The sequence below is a fragment of the Sminthopsis crassicaudata genome, chromosome 6, assembly GCF_048593235.1.
Source record: "Sminthopsis crassicaudata isolate SCR6 chromosome 6, ASM4859323v1, whole genome shotgun sequence".
Classification (NCBI taxonomy): Eukaryota; Metazoa; Chordata; class Mammalia; order Dasyuromorphia; family Dasyuridae; genus Sminthopsis; species Sminthopsis crassicaudata.
In genome coordinates this window covers 214,286,682-214,302,288 of record NC_133622.1, presented here as the reverse complement: position 1 = coordinate 214,302,288, position 15,607 = coordinate 214,286,682, and the positions used below count along the sequence as shown (strand labels likewise).

At 34.4% G+C, this 15,607-nt stretch overlaps 1 long non-coding RNA gene across 1 annotated transcript in view; it reads right to left on the bottom strand.

The window, feature by feature from the left end:
- LOC141545448 (uncharacterized) overlaps nucleotides 1-15,607 on the bottom strand; it is a 31,857-nt gene that overhangs the window by 16,207 nt on the left and 43 nt on the right. Inside the window, exons 1-2 of the long non-coding RNA XR_012483015.1 lie at nucleotides 15,282-15,607; nucleotides 14,880-15,016 (exon numbers count right to left, since the gene is read on the bottom strand). The exon at nucleotides 15,282-15,607 is cut by the window's right edge and continues 43 nt beyond it. This is a non-coding gene — a long non-coding RNA (uncharacterized LOC141545448). The remainder of the gene's footprint in view (nucleotides 1-14,879; nucleotides 15,017-15,281) is intronic.

The window sequence follows — 15,607 nt, the reverse complement described above, 5'->3', positions numbered from 1 at the left end:
TCTCTTAAAACCCTTTATTTCCTTCAAATAAGCTCAGCTGAAATCAGATCACCTCATCAGATCACATATTTAAATCTGGAAAGGACCCTATTGGCCATCAAATCCAAGCCCCCTGATGCCTTCTGTAAAGGGTTAGCAAGAACAGAACTTGTAGGTGTCAGTGGAAGGATAAAGGAAAAGCTCATAAGAGAAGATTTAAATCTGAAGGAGACCCTAGAGTTGATTGAGTTGATCCCCTCTTTTTATAAATGAGAAAAAATCATTTCTGAAGCACAGAAATTAACTGACAACCAGTTTGTATAACTGTATCTGACATGGGATTCAAAATCAGTTCCTCCTGACTACAAGTATAGTACTCTATCTACTAAGCCTCCATGCCTGACAGATTGGCTGCTGCCCTTTTGGCTCAATGAGGATCAAAATGATACACTATGTTGGGGTCAAGGGACAATGCATCCAATTATGATTAATCAAACCAATTCAATCTCAAAGACTCTACCACATATGAATATTTGGAGTGGAAATGTTTCAAAATTTGTACATTTCCTGTGTTTTTTTTAATTACTGCCATTCTGCTTTGCACCTAGAACATAAAGCCTTTTTTTTTTTGATGTGGACATGTTATTCTGGGCATTTTTGAGGTTCTGTTTCTCTGATGTCTCATAACTGATTCCAAAGTTCTTCAGTGAATCCTTGGAAGTATCATTGTGTTGTTCCTTTTAACCCTCATGCGAGTGCTTCCTTCATATACATCCTCTGCAAAATAGTCTTTTAGGCAAATGTATATTAGGCTTTCAAATAATGTAACCAACCCATAGGAGTTATGTTCTTTGCACTAGGGTTTGAACACTTCTCAGATAATCTTCAGAATATTCCCCAAATAATTCAAAATTATGTCCTTCAGTTTCAGTGATATGGAACTGATAATTTGTCCAGGTTTTACAGGGCATATACTAATAGAGTCAGCACAACAAAATGCTCTGTAGATCCTTAGTTTGGCAGGCAATCGTCCCTACAGTACTTTCTTTCCAAGTTTCCCAAACACTGAGTTAATTCTGGCAATGAAGGCATCAACCTCATGTTCTCTGTATACATCTTGCAAAGTATGCTACCAAAATAAGTATACTAACTCACAGCATTCAATATTTCTCCATTTGCTATAACCAATTATTATACATACTGGTAGTACAGTGCTATGTAATGGAAAGAATCTTTTTCTTTTCTTTATGTTATTTGTCAGGTCAAAATTAGCAAAAACTAATGAGAATCAATCCATATTCTGCTACATCTCAGCCTCAGAGGCTACATTGAGTGCAAAATCACCTCCGAACAAAATAATCAGATACCAATTTTCCTTCCACTTTATTGTTGTCTTGTAGTCTTTTCAAGCTAAATATTTTTCTATTAGGGTGTTGATTTCATTTTTGTCCTTGTCGAAAACATCTGAAAACATGGTTGAAAACTTCATGTTAAAAAACATAGGAATAAGTACATATCCCTGCTTCGATCCATAGTGAATGGGAAAGTATGAAAACATCATTTATTATCCAGAATCAATGCAAGCATGCCATCATGGAAGTGATAGAGAATGCTGATTAAATTCTTTGTGCAGCTAGATTTGCCATGACCTTTCATAAGCACTCATGACTGAGAATATCAAAGGCCTTGGTCAGATCAATAAATGTTGTATACAGACCTCCGTTCAGCTCCTTGGATTTCTCTTGGAGTTATTGGGGAGCAAACACTATATCAACAGTTCTCAGTCATCTTCCAGGTAAAGGATCAGCCTATTAAGGAGGACTCTGGTAAGCATTTTATCAGCAATGACCAAGGGAAAGACCGTTTTTTATTGTCACAGTACAGCTTATTTCTTTTTCCAACATCTTGACAGATACATGGAAAGAAGAAAATGTTTTTGGCTTTATAATTCATAGCCCATAGACTGCCAGAATCTTAACATATTCAGAGCAGACTTCATGTTAAATGAAAAGTAATTAGTTCATAGAGCTACAGAGAGATTAGTGGACATGATTTTTGATAACAGATTTCTATGACTACTGTATTTTCTCTGTCCTCAGTGAATAGAAGACAGTTTTAAAGAAAATTCATCTCCATGGATTCCATCTCCAAATCTACCTCCCAAAGAGCATCTAGATTTATCTTCAGTTATGGACAGATTTCTTTGAAAATTATTTATATAGAAGATTCAGTGTTGGTTGATGCTCCTTGAAAATAAATAATGTACTTGCTAGCTAGGTTTATTATGATCTAAGTCTATTCTGCCATTTCTCAAATAATATATACTCTGCCTGGCTTGAAATAACACCTTGAATTTCCATAGTGACTTGTGGTTTTCTAAGCACATGGCTCATTACATAGACTCCTAGACAATATCCCTATTCAAGAGATATAGGAAGTGAAGTTTAAGGGAACTGAGTGACCATTTAAAGCCACCCAGATAGTAAATACAAAAGATGAGCTTGAATATAAATCCAATTTTAGGTGGAGTTTTTTTCCCCTTGTTTTAATCTCCTACCTTACTGTATGAGATTTATAGCTGAATACTTACAAATTCAACAATATAAAAGAAGTGGAGGCAGGACTAGTTATTAGAGACACCAAAGAGGAGCTGGAAGGTCAGCAGAAAAAGTCTGTGGATCTAGAGTGGGAAGCCAGTGGCAATGCCAATGTAGGGTCAACAGGGCCCTGGCTCTGGCCCTAACGCCACCTTCAGCAAAACATGACCTCTGTATCATCAGCAGTGCTGGAGTCTTCTGAAGCTCTCAGTTGGGGACACCTGGAGGACTCAGAAAGTCAGTGGACAGAGTCTCTGACAATGAGGTGGGAGTCTGTGCAGTCCCAGTGTACTATTGGTCAGTAGAGCCTCAGTCTGGATCAGCACACTAAATCTTATAGCCACAGTAGGGCAGAGACACACCTGGCAACTCCAGGGAAGAAAAGAGTGCTTATGGTCAGAACTGCACAAAATACTTGAAGCTTAAGACAGAACACCTCCATCCTAGAAACAGAGCCCTACTTTTAATAAAGAATTTAAAAAGGAGTTATAGGCTAGTAAAATGAGCAGAAAACAAACAAACAAAAAGTTTCTGACCATTGAAACTTAATACAGTGACAAGGAAGATCAAAACACTCACTCAGATGATAATAATAAAGTCAAAGCTCCTATATGCAAAGCCTCCAAGAAAAATAAGAACTGGGCACAGGCCATGGAAGAATTCAAAAGGAACTTTGAAAATCAAGTAAGAGAGACAGATGAAAAAAATAGGGGAAAAATTGAGAAAGATGCAAAATCAAATACAAAAAGCAAATGAGAAAAAAATGTTTTAAAAAGCAAAATTGGACAATTGGGAAAGGAGTTAGAAAACCTCATTGAGAAAAATGATTCCTTAAAAATAGAATTGAGTAAATGAAAACTAATGACTTTCTGAGAAATTAAAATATAAAGCAAATCCAAAAATATTGTAAAAAATGAAAAAAAATGTGAAATATCTCATTAGGAAAACAAGTGAAACGGAAAATAGTTCCAGAAGAGATAATGTAAAAATTATTGGTCTACCTGAAAGTCATGATCAATAAAAGAGTCTGAACATCATCTTTCAAGAAATTATCATGGAAAACTATCTTGATCTTCTAGAAGAAGAGCATTAAAAAAAAAGAAATTGAAAGAATTTACAAATCGCCTCCTGAAAGAGATTTCAAAATAAAAACTCCCAGGTATATTATAGCCAAATTCCAGAACTCCCAGGTCAATAAGAAAGTGTTGCAAGTATCCAGAAAGAAATAATTCAAATATAGTGGAGCCACAGTCAGGATAATACAAGAGTTAGCAGCTTCTATGTTAAAGGACTGGAAACCTTGGAATATGACATTGCAGAGAGCAATGGAGCTAGTATTCCAACCAAGAATCACCTACTCAGCAAAAGTGAGTATAATCCTTAAGAAGAAACAAACATTCAAATTCAAGCATTCATCATGAAAAGACCAGAGCTGAACGAAATTTTGATTTTCAAGTACAAGACTCTGGAGAAGCATAAGGAGGTAATCAGGAAAGTAATATCAGAAGGAGCTTAATAAGATTTATCTGTTTACATTCCTACATGTATGGATGGTACTTGTAATTCATTAAGAAGTTCTCATTATCATGGGAGTTAGAAGGAATATATATTAATAGAGGGAACAGGTATAAGTTGAAAATGAAGAGATAATATCTTTTTAAAAAATAATAAAATTAAGGAATGAGAGAGGAATATATTGAGACTAAGGGAAAAGGTGAAGTGGAATGATACAAATTATCTGCCATAAAAAAGTGGAAAGAAAAAGCTTTTACAGTGAAGGGGAAGAGAGGGAGGAGAGAAGAAGTGAAAGAACATTACTCTCATCAGAATTGGGTCAAATAAGAAGTAACATAAATACTCAATAAGGGTATAGAGGGGAATAGCACATGAAAAGGGGGGAGGGTGATACAAGAAAAGGCATATTGGGGGACAGAGTGTTCAATAGCAAAACACTTTTGAGAAGGAACAGGATAAAAGGAGAGAGAGATTAAATGTGGGAAGGGGATAAAATTAGCACTAATAATTATAAAAATTTTTTTTTCAAAACAAGTTTGATAAGGCCTCATTTCTGAAACAGTGGGAACCGAGTCAGATTTATAAAATATAAGAGCCATACCCCAATTGATAAATGATCAAAAGTTATTATCTCTGTCCAAAAGATTAAATCCATGCATATCTTTCAACCTAACAACTCCACTACTAGGCATGAATACCAAAAGACATTCAGAAAAAAAGAAAAACAAAGCAAAGCAAAACAAAAAGAACGAAAGAAAGAAAAATGACCTATAAGCACAAAAAAAAAAAAAAATAATTTCACATCAGTTCTCTTTTCAGGACAAAAAAAAAAATTGAGGGTTTGAATGTCCATCAACTGGAAATAAATAAACAGTGGAATGTAATTTTTATCATTCTCTGGAAATTGGTGAGCAGAATGCTCTCAGGGAAAAAAAAAAGTACCTGGAAAGTCCTCCATAAATAAAGTTAAATATACTGTACACAAAGTAATAGCAATGTTCAGAGATGAGCAGCTATAAATGATTTTGCTATTCTATTATGCTATAATCACCCACAACTACTCTGAAGGACTTATGGTAAAAAAAAATCCTATCTATACCAAGAGATGGAACAGATTATGTTTGAATACAGACTGAAGCATATTCTCTCTCTCTCCCTTTCTCTCTTCCTGTCTCTCCCTTTTTCTCTCCCTCTCCCTCTTTTTTTCCTCTTTCTCTTTCTCTCTTTTTAATTTAATTTTTCTATAGGGTTTTTAGTTTCATTAGTGGGAGATCTATGTTTTCTTTCATAATTTGACTTTGATGGAAATATTTTGAATAACCTCACATGTGGTTTCTTAATTGTGGGCGGAGATAAAGGAAAGAATGTAGAACTCAAAAATTTTAAAAACAAATGTTAAAAAAAATGTTTTGAATGCAACTGAGGAAAAAACCACAAAACAAACAAATAAATAAAAATAAGATATCCAAAATCAGCTCTGTTAATATCAGACTGTAAAAGACTCTTTGGTCTTTTTGACCCAATGTGTATTTATTAAACTTTCAAGCTAAGAGAAAGATATAAGTAAGGGTTTTCTAGAACCAGTATTTACTGACTTATGAGAGTTAATTGTTAAGTTTCCACTGAGCAATTGACCTTAGAAATCCATAAATGCCACTAATCAATGCTTGATTTATTGTTTTGCTGATTTCTATTCTGAAAAAAAATGATGAAGCAAAATTGAATAATGCATTTTAAAATTAATGTGTGGGGTATACATTATTTTTTTTCCTGCAGAGCTAATTGATAAGCAACATGTCACTGATTACGGGAGGAAAGCAGAATATAATTCCAAGATTATTCCAATCACTATATTAATCAACAAGCATTTTATAAAATGACTCTATAGGTCAGGTGCTGTTTTGGATAAAAAGACAAAAATGCAATAGTTTCTGCCCTCAGAAAGTTTATATTTTATTAGTAGTATTAGGAAAAGGATTTGGGAGGATTCTGGAAAGATGGCAGAATAGGTTGGCAAATTTCAAGCTCTTCAGATTTCCTCCAGAAATAAAACAATTTGCTCCTCAGGGAAGAAATAGATTGGTTAAAATCAAGACTTGGGGCATAATTAAAGCAGAGAGTCAGCAGGCATACGAAAGATGGGGGATAGGGTATATGTATGTATATATCTATATATGTATACAAACTATATCCTTTCTTAACTATAGCCTTCTTGGGGGAAATGGGAGAGAGTGAAAGGGGAAAAAAAGAATAAAATAAAAAAAGGTGCTCAGCAAAGAACAATTTACCAGAAAGAAAAGAGAAAATGGATACTCATGAATATAATTTCTTGAACTGATAATTCATTTAAATCTATTTTGAATCCTCCCTGATGTTCTACTGGGCATGTGACAATGTTCTCTTTTATTTTTTAATTTATTTTCTGCTTATTTATTCTATTGTTTTTTAAAGGACAAGCAGATAGGCAGGGGCTTATGGGCTCACAGTTCAGAAATTTACAAAACTCTAATAAGGAGAGAAAAATAAGACTTTGTGCTGGATTAGGAATATTGAAAACTTGAAGTACTCAGGCTGTCTATGAAATCCTAGAAAAACATAACTCAAATATCCAAGAAAACAGTCGTATAATGTGCCCATACAATCTCCACAGAAATTTGCAGAAAGTGGCCCTAACACAAACTCTAGTATTAGGGAAAGACTGAAAAAATAAACAAACAAATGGATACAACTTCAATTAACATTTATGGAAGAAATGAAGCAAAAAAGAATTTATACATATATAAGAATATACATATAATCATGGAAGTTTGAGGGACAGAAGAAAAAATCTCATTTAAGAAATCACGTCAACAAACATTTATTATATATTTACTAAGTGCCAATTACTGTGAGAAATAATGAGGTTACAAATATATGATAAAAGAAAGACAATCCTTACCCTCAAGGAGCTTAATTCTACTCAAGGAAAATATAGAAAAAGGAGAAGGAAAAGGTGAGGAGAGGTGGAGGGGTGATAGTATTGATAAGAGTGCATGGGGTCAAAGTGCAGAAAATTAGAACCATAGCTGGGAAGGGAATAAAGGTTGTCAAGCCTGGGCTCTTTCTCAAAATGTAGACCCTAAAAGGAACTCACCAGTAGAAGAAGAAAGTCAACATGAAGGAAATATATTCAATTATGAGAAAGATTAGGATGAGAAAATTCAGTGAATCACTCAGGCTCATAGAGCTAGTAAGCACCTAAATTCAAAATTGAACTCAAATCTTCTTGACTGTAAGCCCCAATACCTGACACACTGTATCACCAGCTGTTTCTTTCTCTCTCTCTCTCTCTCTCTCTCTCTCCCTTCCTTCCTTCCTTCCTTCCTTCCTTCCTTCCTTCCTTCCTTCCTTCCTTCCTTCCTTCCTTCCTTCCTTCCTTCCTTCCTTCCTTCCTTCCTTCCTTCCTTCCTTCCTTCCTTCCTTCCTTCCTTCCTTCCTTCCTTCTATTTATCCATCAGTCTCTATCCATTTCTTCTCTATCTATATTTCTTTATTTATCTTTATACCTATCTATCATCAATCTATCCACCCTTCTATCTCTTAGGATGGAGAAGGGAAAAGTTGGTCCACCATTTGGTATAAAAATAAGAATATTTTACATATCATGCCCTTGACATTTATGAGAAACAATAGGATGTAATGGATAGGGTGATATTTTAGAGACTCAGTAAGATATGGTTTCAAATGCTTCCAACATTTTTAATGTATGTAAACCTTGCCAAATGATTTAATTTCTCCGACCTTTTCTGAGAGTAATCGTACTTAGGTAATCATATTTAAAGGGAATAAATTACACTTATCTTCTCTAAAATTGAAGTGATACTAAAGGAAGAAATTCTAGGGTGTTTTTGCAAATTTTAGGATCCTATATAAACACCAGTCAGTATGAGTTTTATCTATCTTCTTATAAATGCAGCATGGAAAGAGAATTGTATTTGGAATCAAGATATTCATATGGGACTCTCATTTGACAGACTTAATAGTTCTCTTACTGAGACATTTGACCATAGTGCCTCAGTGTTCTCATTTGTAAAACAGGGATGGAAATATCTAGACTACCTTACTTCTAGGGATCTTGAGGGGAGAAAAATCACTTTGAAAACTTCAAAATTCTATAGAAATGTGAATTATTCTGCTGATTACAGAAATGTTAAATTAAGATAATTTTGAGGGGCTAATAGACACCTCTCAAATTGGCTAAGATGACAGGATGATAAATGTTGGATGGAGTATGTGAACTGTGTCTGTATCCTAAAAAGATAATAAAAAAGGGATAAGGGATGCATATATTTAAAAATGTTTATAGCAGCCCTTTTTATAGTATCAAGGAATTGGAAACTGAGTGATTGCCCATCAGTTGGGGGATTCTGAATAATAAGTTATATTATATAAATGTTATAAAATATTATGGTTTTATAAGAAACGATCAGCAGAATGATTTCAGAGAGTCCTGGAGAGTCCCATATGCACTGATGCTAAGTGAAATGAGTAGAACAAGAACATTATACAAAGCTGTATGATTATCAGCATTGATGGACGTGGCTCTTTTCAATGATAAGGTGATTCAAGCCACTTCCAATAGACTTGTGAGAGAGACAGAGAGAGGACCATGGGAACTGAACGTGGATCACAACATTGCATTTTCACCTTTTTTATTGTTTACTTGATTTATTTTTTCTCATTTTATTTCTTTTGATCTGATTTTTCTTGTGCAGCATGATAAATCTGGAAATATGTACAGAAAAATGGCACATGTTTAACATTTATTGGATTGTTTGCTGTCTAGGAGAGGGAGGAGGGGGAAGGAAGGGAGAAAAAATGGGAACACAAGGTTTTGCAAGGGTGAATGTTGCAAACTATCTTTGCATGTATTTTGAAAATAAAAAGCTATTTTTGTCAAAAATATGAATTATTAGCAGACATTCTTAAAGCCCTTGGGAAATGTGAGCCATTATCATTATTGTTATTAATTATTAGCAGCGATTGCCAGAGATTGTATCTAATATTTGCAGGCAGTGCTGCTTAGACACATTGGCAAGCTCACATAATACACTGAAGAAAAGCCTTGTGTAGGATTTTGGCAGAGGCATAAAGGGACTCAATGAACAGCCACATAGTGTATGCTTCAGCATCCCTGGCACCTCAGGAATTGCAGAGGACAACTTGATTAGAATGACTCACTGGGCTGTAGTGACTATCCCTTTATAAAATGCCTGTCCTAAGAGATGAAAGATTATTTATGAAGAACAAGAGCCCAGTGACATTATACTGTCCTACAGAATGCCTGGAGACTAGATCACAAGAGAATGCAAATGAATAAAAGTCATTAAGGTAGATGCTGATAAGTACCCAGTCATTTTCTCATGTGGAATTTGAATGCATTATGAGGAGGAGAGGGATTTGAGGCTCTGGCTGTCACCAGGAGCATAGAAGATGTTGCCATGGGCATATTTATTCATTCCGTCAACAGACATTTATTGAACAGAGAACATGGCAAGATGGAAAGCAAACTACACTTGGAGTCAGAGGCTCTGTGGGCAAACCTGTAGCCCTTTTCCAAAGTTGGGCAAGTCACTCAGTCTCCCTGGGCCTCGGTTTCTCCATATACAAACTGAGGGGGATAAAAGAAAAAATACCCTAAAGTCTAAATTTATCAAGTTATGATGAATCAGACAATTAAAAAGTGTCTATTAAGCGCCTATCATATGCTAAGTACTAGGTATACAAAGACCAAAAATGAAATGGCCCCTGCCCTCAAGATTGCATTCTAATATTCAGAGTAACCTGATAGTTTACATGGGGAATACAGAGATAGTTAAGACATAAATAAAGCTTTCAAGGAGCTTAGAACCTTTACTCTATATTTAGCCAATTCCATTCTACCTTGTCTTATTCCCTTGCCTTTCTTTCTTCTCTGTGCTCATCCTCTGTCAAACCTTCAACCTGAATTACTTTTTCCATTTTGTTTTTTTTCTGCTGCTAAATGGAAATGGAGGAAATCAAATAACCTTGTTAACTGAGTACAATATTAACTCAAATGATCTAATTTCTAGTGGTCTCTCACTGTGGTAAGGCAATTCTTTTATTTCTCCCTAATAGGTTCTCTATTATGCACTAAAGCTTTTCTAATCCTTTCATTTCTTCATGCCCTTCTTCTGTCTTCCTTTCACCCGGCTCAGGTTTGGGACTTTTATTTTACTAAAAATATTGAAGGCAGAGTTTTCATTTGAGCTGCCTCTTATCCCATTATCTTCATTACAAAATCCCTTGACATCACCCTAGCCACACCATCCTTTCCCTTTTTCATTGTCACAAGGTCTGTGGCAATGAATTATCTCTTCTCTTTGCCAAAGCCAAATATTATATATGTTCTTCATCCCTTGCTGTCTTCTCTAGCCACTTACAATCTTAGCCTTCACCCTTTTCTCTAATTTTAACTCATTCTTTATCTTCCATAATGCTTTTAAAACATGTCCAAGCTTTCCCTGTACTTAAAATATCTTACAATATCCTCAAGCTGCCCCTCCTTTTCTCAAACTCTGCTTTGCTACTTCCTTATCACTCTCTTTATATATTCACACATATATATGCATGTACCATGTGTGTGAATATATATGCAAACATATATAGACTTGTTCATATCTTAAATCTACTTAGACATGCATATGTAAATACATATATTATCACTTAGAAGAAAATCCAAAAATTTGGGAGAATTCAGAGAAGAAAGATAATATATCCAGACAAAAGACCTTTGGAAAGATGAAATTATCATTGAGACAAGTCAATATATTTCTAGTGGCTAGCTCAGAAAAAAAAAAAATTCTAGCACACATCTGTATTATTAGGGTCTTCTATTACTAGCAATTATATGCCTCCAGTCAATTTTCGTGATCATTTAAGCAATTCTTCATATCATCATGTCTCTCATGCTCATCCCCTTCTTTCTATTAATAATCACCCTCATAATTCAGGTCCTTATCACCTATCACCTGGTCTATTGCAATAGCTTTCTAATTATTCTCTTATCTCAAATCTACCCTCTCACTCAACAAAATTTCACATGGATGCTAAGGTAAAATTTGAAAATGTGTCTGACTTTGTCAACTTCCTATTTTATGTTCTCTCTAGAATCATAGGTTTAGAATAGAAAGAGACATCAATGTATGTATTGTCCTCCCATTTTATAGAAGAGGAAATAGAAATGCTGAGAGGTGATATCTGTAGTCACATACAGAGTAATTAAAAAAGGGAGAATTTGAATCTAAGTCCTTTGTGTAACATACAACATACTTTTCAATTCCTTTTTAAATATTTAAAACTTTTCTGTTGGAATACACAGGAGAGCTGCTGAAATACATGGGAGCCACCTGACAGTGGCTGCTGGACATCCAACCCAGAATGGATGTCTTCTTGTAAAAGATGATACAAGGAGACTGAGAGGCCGTTGCTGTTCTCTGACTGAAAGACTATTGCATTGTCTGACCTTCCTCCTCTTCCCTCTACCTTCAATTTATCTCATTCCCAGTTCGCAACACCTGTGTCAGCAAAGGTTGCCCTGTAACTCCTTCAAGATATTATGATCCACAGCTTTGGAGGCTCTTTGGGAATTAACCTGTCCCTTAACACTTTTCCTAATCCATTTTCCCAAAATTTTATTTTACTCCTTTTCCTTTAATCTATAATGTCAACTGAACCCTTATTCTTACAGTTTTTAACATTTGATATTCCATTTCCTAAGTACCTTGCCACATTTAAATTCTGTGCTTAGCCAATTACCTTCTTCCTTACCATTTTCACTCAGAATCCCTTTTTCTTTTCACAACTTATCTTCATGCCCTTTTAAAGGAATATTATTTTTTCTCCTGAATCCCCTCTGTCTTCTCCAGCATCTAGTGTCATATGTGGATATTTGTGTGACTAGTGAAAAAAGCAATAGACAGTGTTTCTGGGTAACTAATAATAAATTTATTAATTAGAATAGCTAAAATCAATACATTGATGACTAGTGTTTTCTATCATAATCAAAGACCTTTAATGAGACACTAACAATTATATTTATATATATATATATATATATATATATATATATATATATATATATTTATATTATATTTTTTTTTTTTAAAGGGATTCCCTGGCAGGAGAAATCAACCTTGAAATGTAGACATTGAAATAAGACTAATAATCTTCAGGTTTTTTTCTGCTGAGAAAAATGGCATGATCATGAGATTCAGCTGCTTCCAGCAATCTTCTCAAATATCCATCTCCATCCAGAGCATTCTGGTTTGTTTTGTCCTTCAAGAGATCAATTACTCTAAAACCAAGGCGAGGAAGGAGGTGGTACAAGGGCCTAAGATCCATGCTTTAGTATTGGATTCACTGAGATTAGATTCTATTTACACTTTAAACCTAAGTAAGGTCTTCTGGTTCGGTAGGATCTGACAAAGATCTAGGAGACTATTTCCATAGGATTTGCTAATCTCTTCTATCAGCCATCTCTTTCACTGACTGATTTAGGGAACTACAGGAGTTGGTCCATTAATGAGGAAATAAAAACCTGGATCCTAGTTAATAATGGGTAATTAATATTAAATAAAATTTTATCTCAGACGAGCAAATGCATGTGTTCATACGCATACATACATGTGAGAATATACACGTATGTATACACAATGCATATATAATGATACGTAAATGCACTTTACATATGCATAGTAGTATTTTATATATACATACAAGCATACATATATACTGCATATACATATGTGTATATATGTTTGCATGTGTACATATGTACATACAAAGAAAAGGTGGAAGGATGAGATGCAAGAGATAGACCTTATTCAAGCATATGTCATAATCTAGGCAATTAGCCTTTTGTATCTCTTTTGTTTTGCTAATAAGGGTGGTTGAGACTTTGTTTTTTGAATAATTATGGATTTTATTGGGGAATCTTTTTAGTGTTTAAGGACTTAGTATTCTTGGTAAAAAGTCAACTACAAATAGAAGTACTTGAGATTCTCCACAGTGAGAAGGGATGATCCTTTTTCTCTTTAAGCTTTATGGAAGACATCACAGTGACACCAGAAGTCACTCTAGCAGGTCATATCCACTCATAAATGTGCAGGGAGAATCTGGAATTTCACAGTCCATATGGATAATTCTTTTATGAATGCAGGCCATAGCCAATTTATGACTTAGTAGACAGTGATAGAATAAAGTACTAAGAAGTTAATTCATCTATCAGATTCACTCAACTAATACTAAAACAGGATTTAAACATACACCTTCCTGACTCTAAACCCAGAAATCTATGGAGGACAATTATCTCTTCCCCTCTCTCTGATAATCTAGTACATATGCATATTTACATATATATATATATATATATGTATGTATACATATAAACATATACATATAAACACATGAAATAACTACAAAACTGACCAATGGAAATAAGAAATTTATGATGAAAATTATAAACCAGATAAAATAACAGCTGTTCACAAAGACTACTTATTTTTTAAAGAAATTGAACCAAAATAAATCAATTACTATATCAATTATTAAAATAAGCTAAATAAAAACCCTTTAACCAATAAATACATATTCTCCTTGTTAAGGTAAAGATAAAGAAAATGGATACATTGTCTTAGGATATAAATGCTTTTCCCCCCTATAATTTATTAGAGAAAAAAATGGAAGATTGAGCCAATATAATTTCACAAAATCATGAGAAATAATAGAGGAAAAGGCTAATTTTCAGAAAATTTAGTAAAAATCTAAATTAAGATAATTCATCCCAAAATCAATTATTAAGAATACACAGATAAAATAATGGAGAGAGAAAAAGAAAAAGAAATTGTCAAAATTTATATAGCAAACAATTTTTGTCATTAGGAAGAATAGGGCTATCAATTTATTTTTTTCAGATTGCTGCTCCAATGTGCTTCATGAGGAAGTGGAAAACATAATATGGGACAAGTGACTAGATGAGAAAAAGTAAATTCAAAGGAGGTCTCTTTCTGTAACAACACAATTTAAGAGTATTATGTAATACATTTTTAAGAGAACTGAGAGAGGGCAGAATACCCTGCCATTATTTCTTCCCACAGAAGATGATTCAGAAAATAACAGTCTTTACTGGCCCATATGCTTTTTTCTCATCTTTATTTTTTATGAAAAACATATACGCTTTTGAATGCATATTTAAGAAAGGCAGAAGAAGGCAATGCAATAAGTGAGGCTTCTTTAGAAATCAAATCCTATAGCACAATTCATCACAATCACATTGAGTGAAAGGTACAGAGAATACAAAATCTCACTGTAATTATTGTGTTTTGACTATTAAAATCTGTGGGCATGTACATGTTTTCCCCCCTCCAGATACTCATTCACTTGATTAAAGTAAAATGCCAATCTGAAAACGATCTTCCATTTTCCTGTTTCCTACATACATGATAAAATGAGGAGATTCATTGAGAGATCTAAAAATAGACACCATTATTTGATGACTGGTGATACTATCAAGAAAGGGTTTTCAAAGATAATTATTAATTTATACATGGGTAATTTTTTAACATCGACCCTTGCAAAACCTTCTGTTCCAAATTTTCCCTCCCCTCCCCTAGATGGAAGATAGTCCAATACATGCTTAAAGGTGGTATTTCTCATGGTCATCAAAGATTTTCTGCATGATGTTCAAAGGAACAAATGGAAAAAAATAGTTGTTTATTGAGTACTTACATGTCAGACACTGTGCTAATGACTGGGGATGCAAATACAAATTTGAGATAATTCTTCCTTCAGGAAACTTGTGTCCCACAAGAAGAAGCAACACAGATTGGAAAGGTGGAGTTCTGGTAATGGAAAACTGTTTTGACCTAGGAAAACACAAAAATAATGAGGGGAGCCATATAGCAGTGCAATGTTGTAGCATTAATTTGATTTAATTAGTAGAGCAAGAGCTATGTGGGGCACAAAGGGGAAAGATCATGGATAGGAGGATCAATGTTCTCATGATATAGCAAAGAATATGGCATTAAGGTTGTTGGGTTACCAGAATGGATGGAATATAAAACATGGTTTAAATTGTTTTATTTGAAAAGGACAAGAATGAGCATGTGAGTTTTCTATTCATTTACTCACCAATTAGAACAGCTTAGTCCCAAGGCCAGACTTCCAAAGATAAAAATACAATTCTTTCAAGGGATGGTCTCTGAACACCCAGTGGTTCAAAAATTACAATATGGTGGAAGGCTGGATGGAATCAGTGAGACTCTCCAGATGGTCTTGTTGGGAGATGATACTGTATTCACTGAATTAGGCCTGAGAACATAGGGGAAGGGGTCTCCGAAATAAAATCCACAATTACTCAAAAGGTTTTAAGTACTGAAAAAGCAATTACAAACTCCTGGGCAATCTGTGAGAGAGCAGTTTCCCTGTATCAGTAAGCCAGAATGGAAAGCATAGAG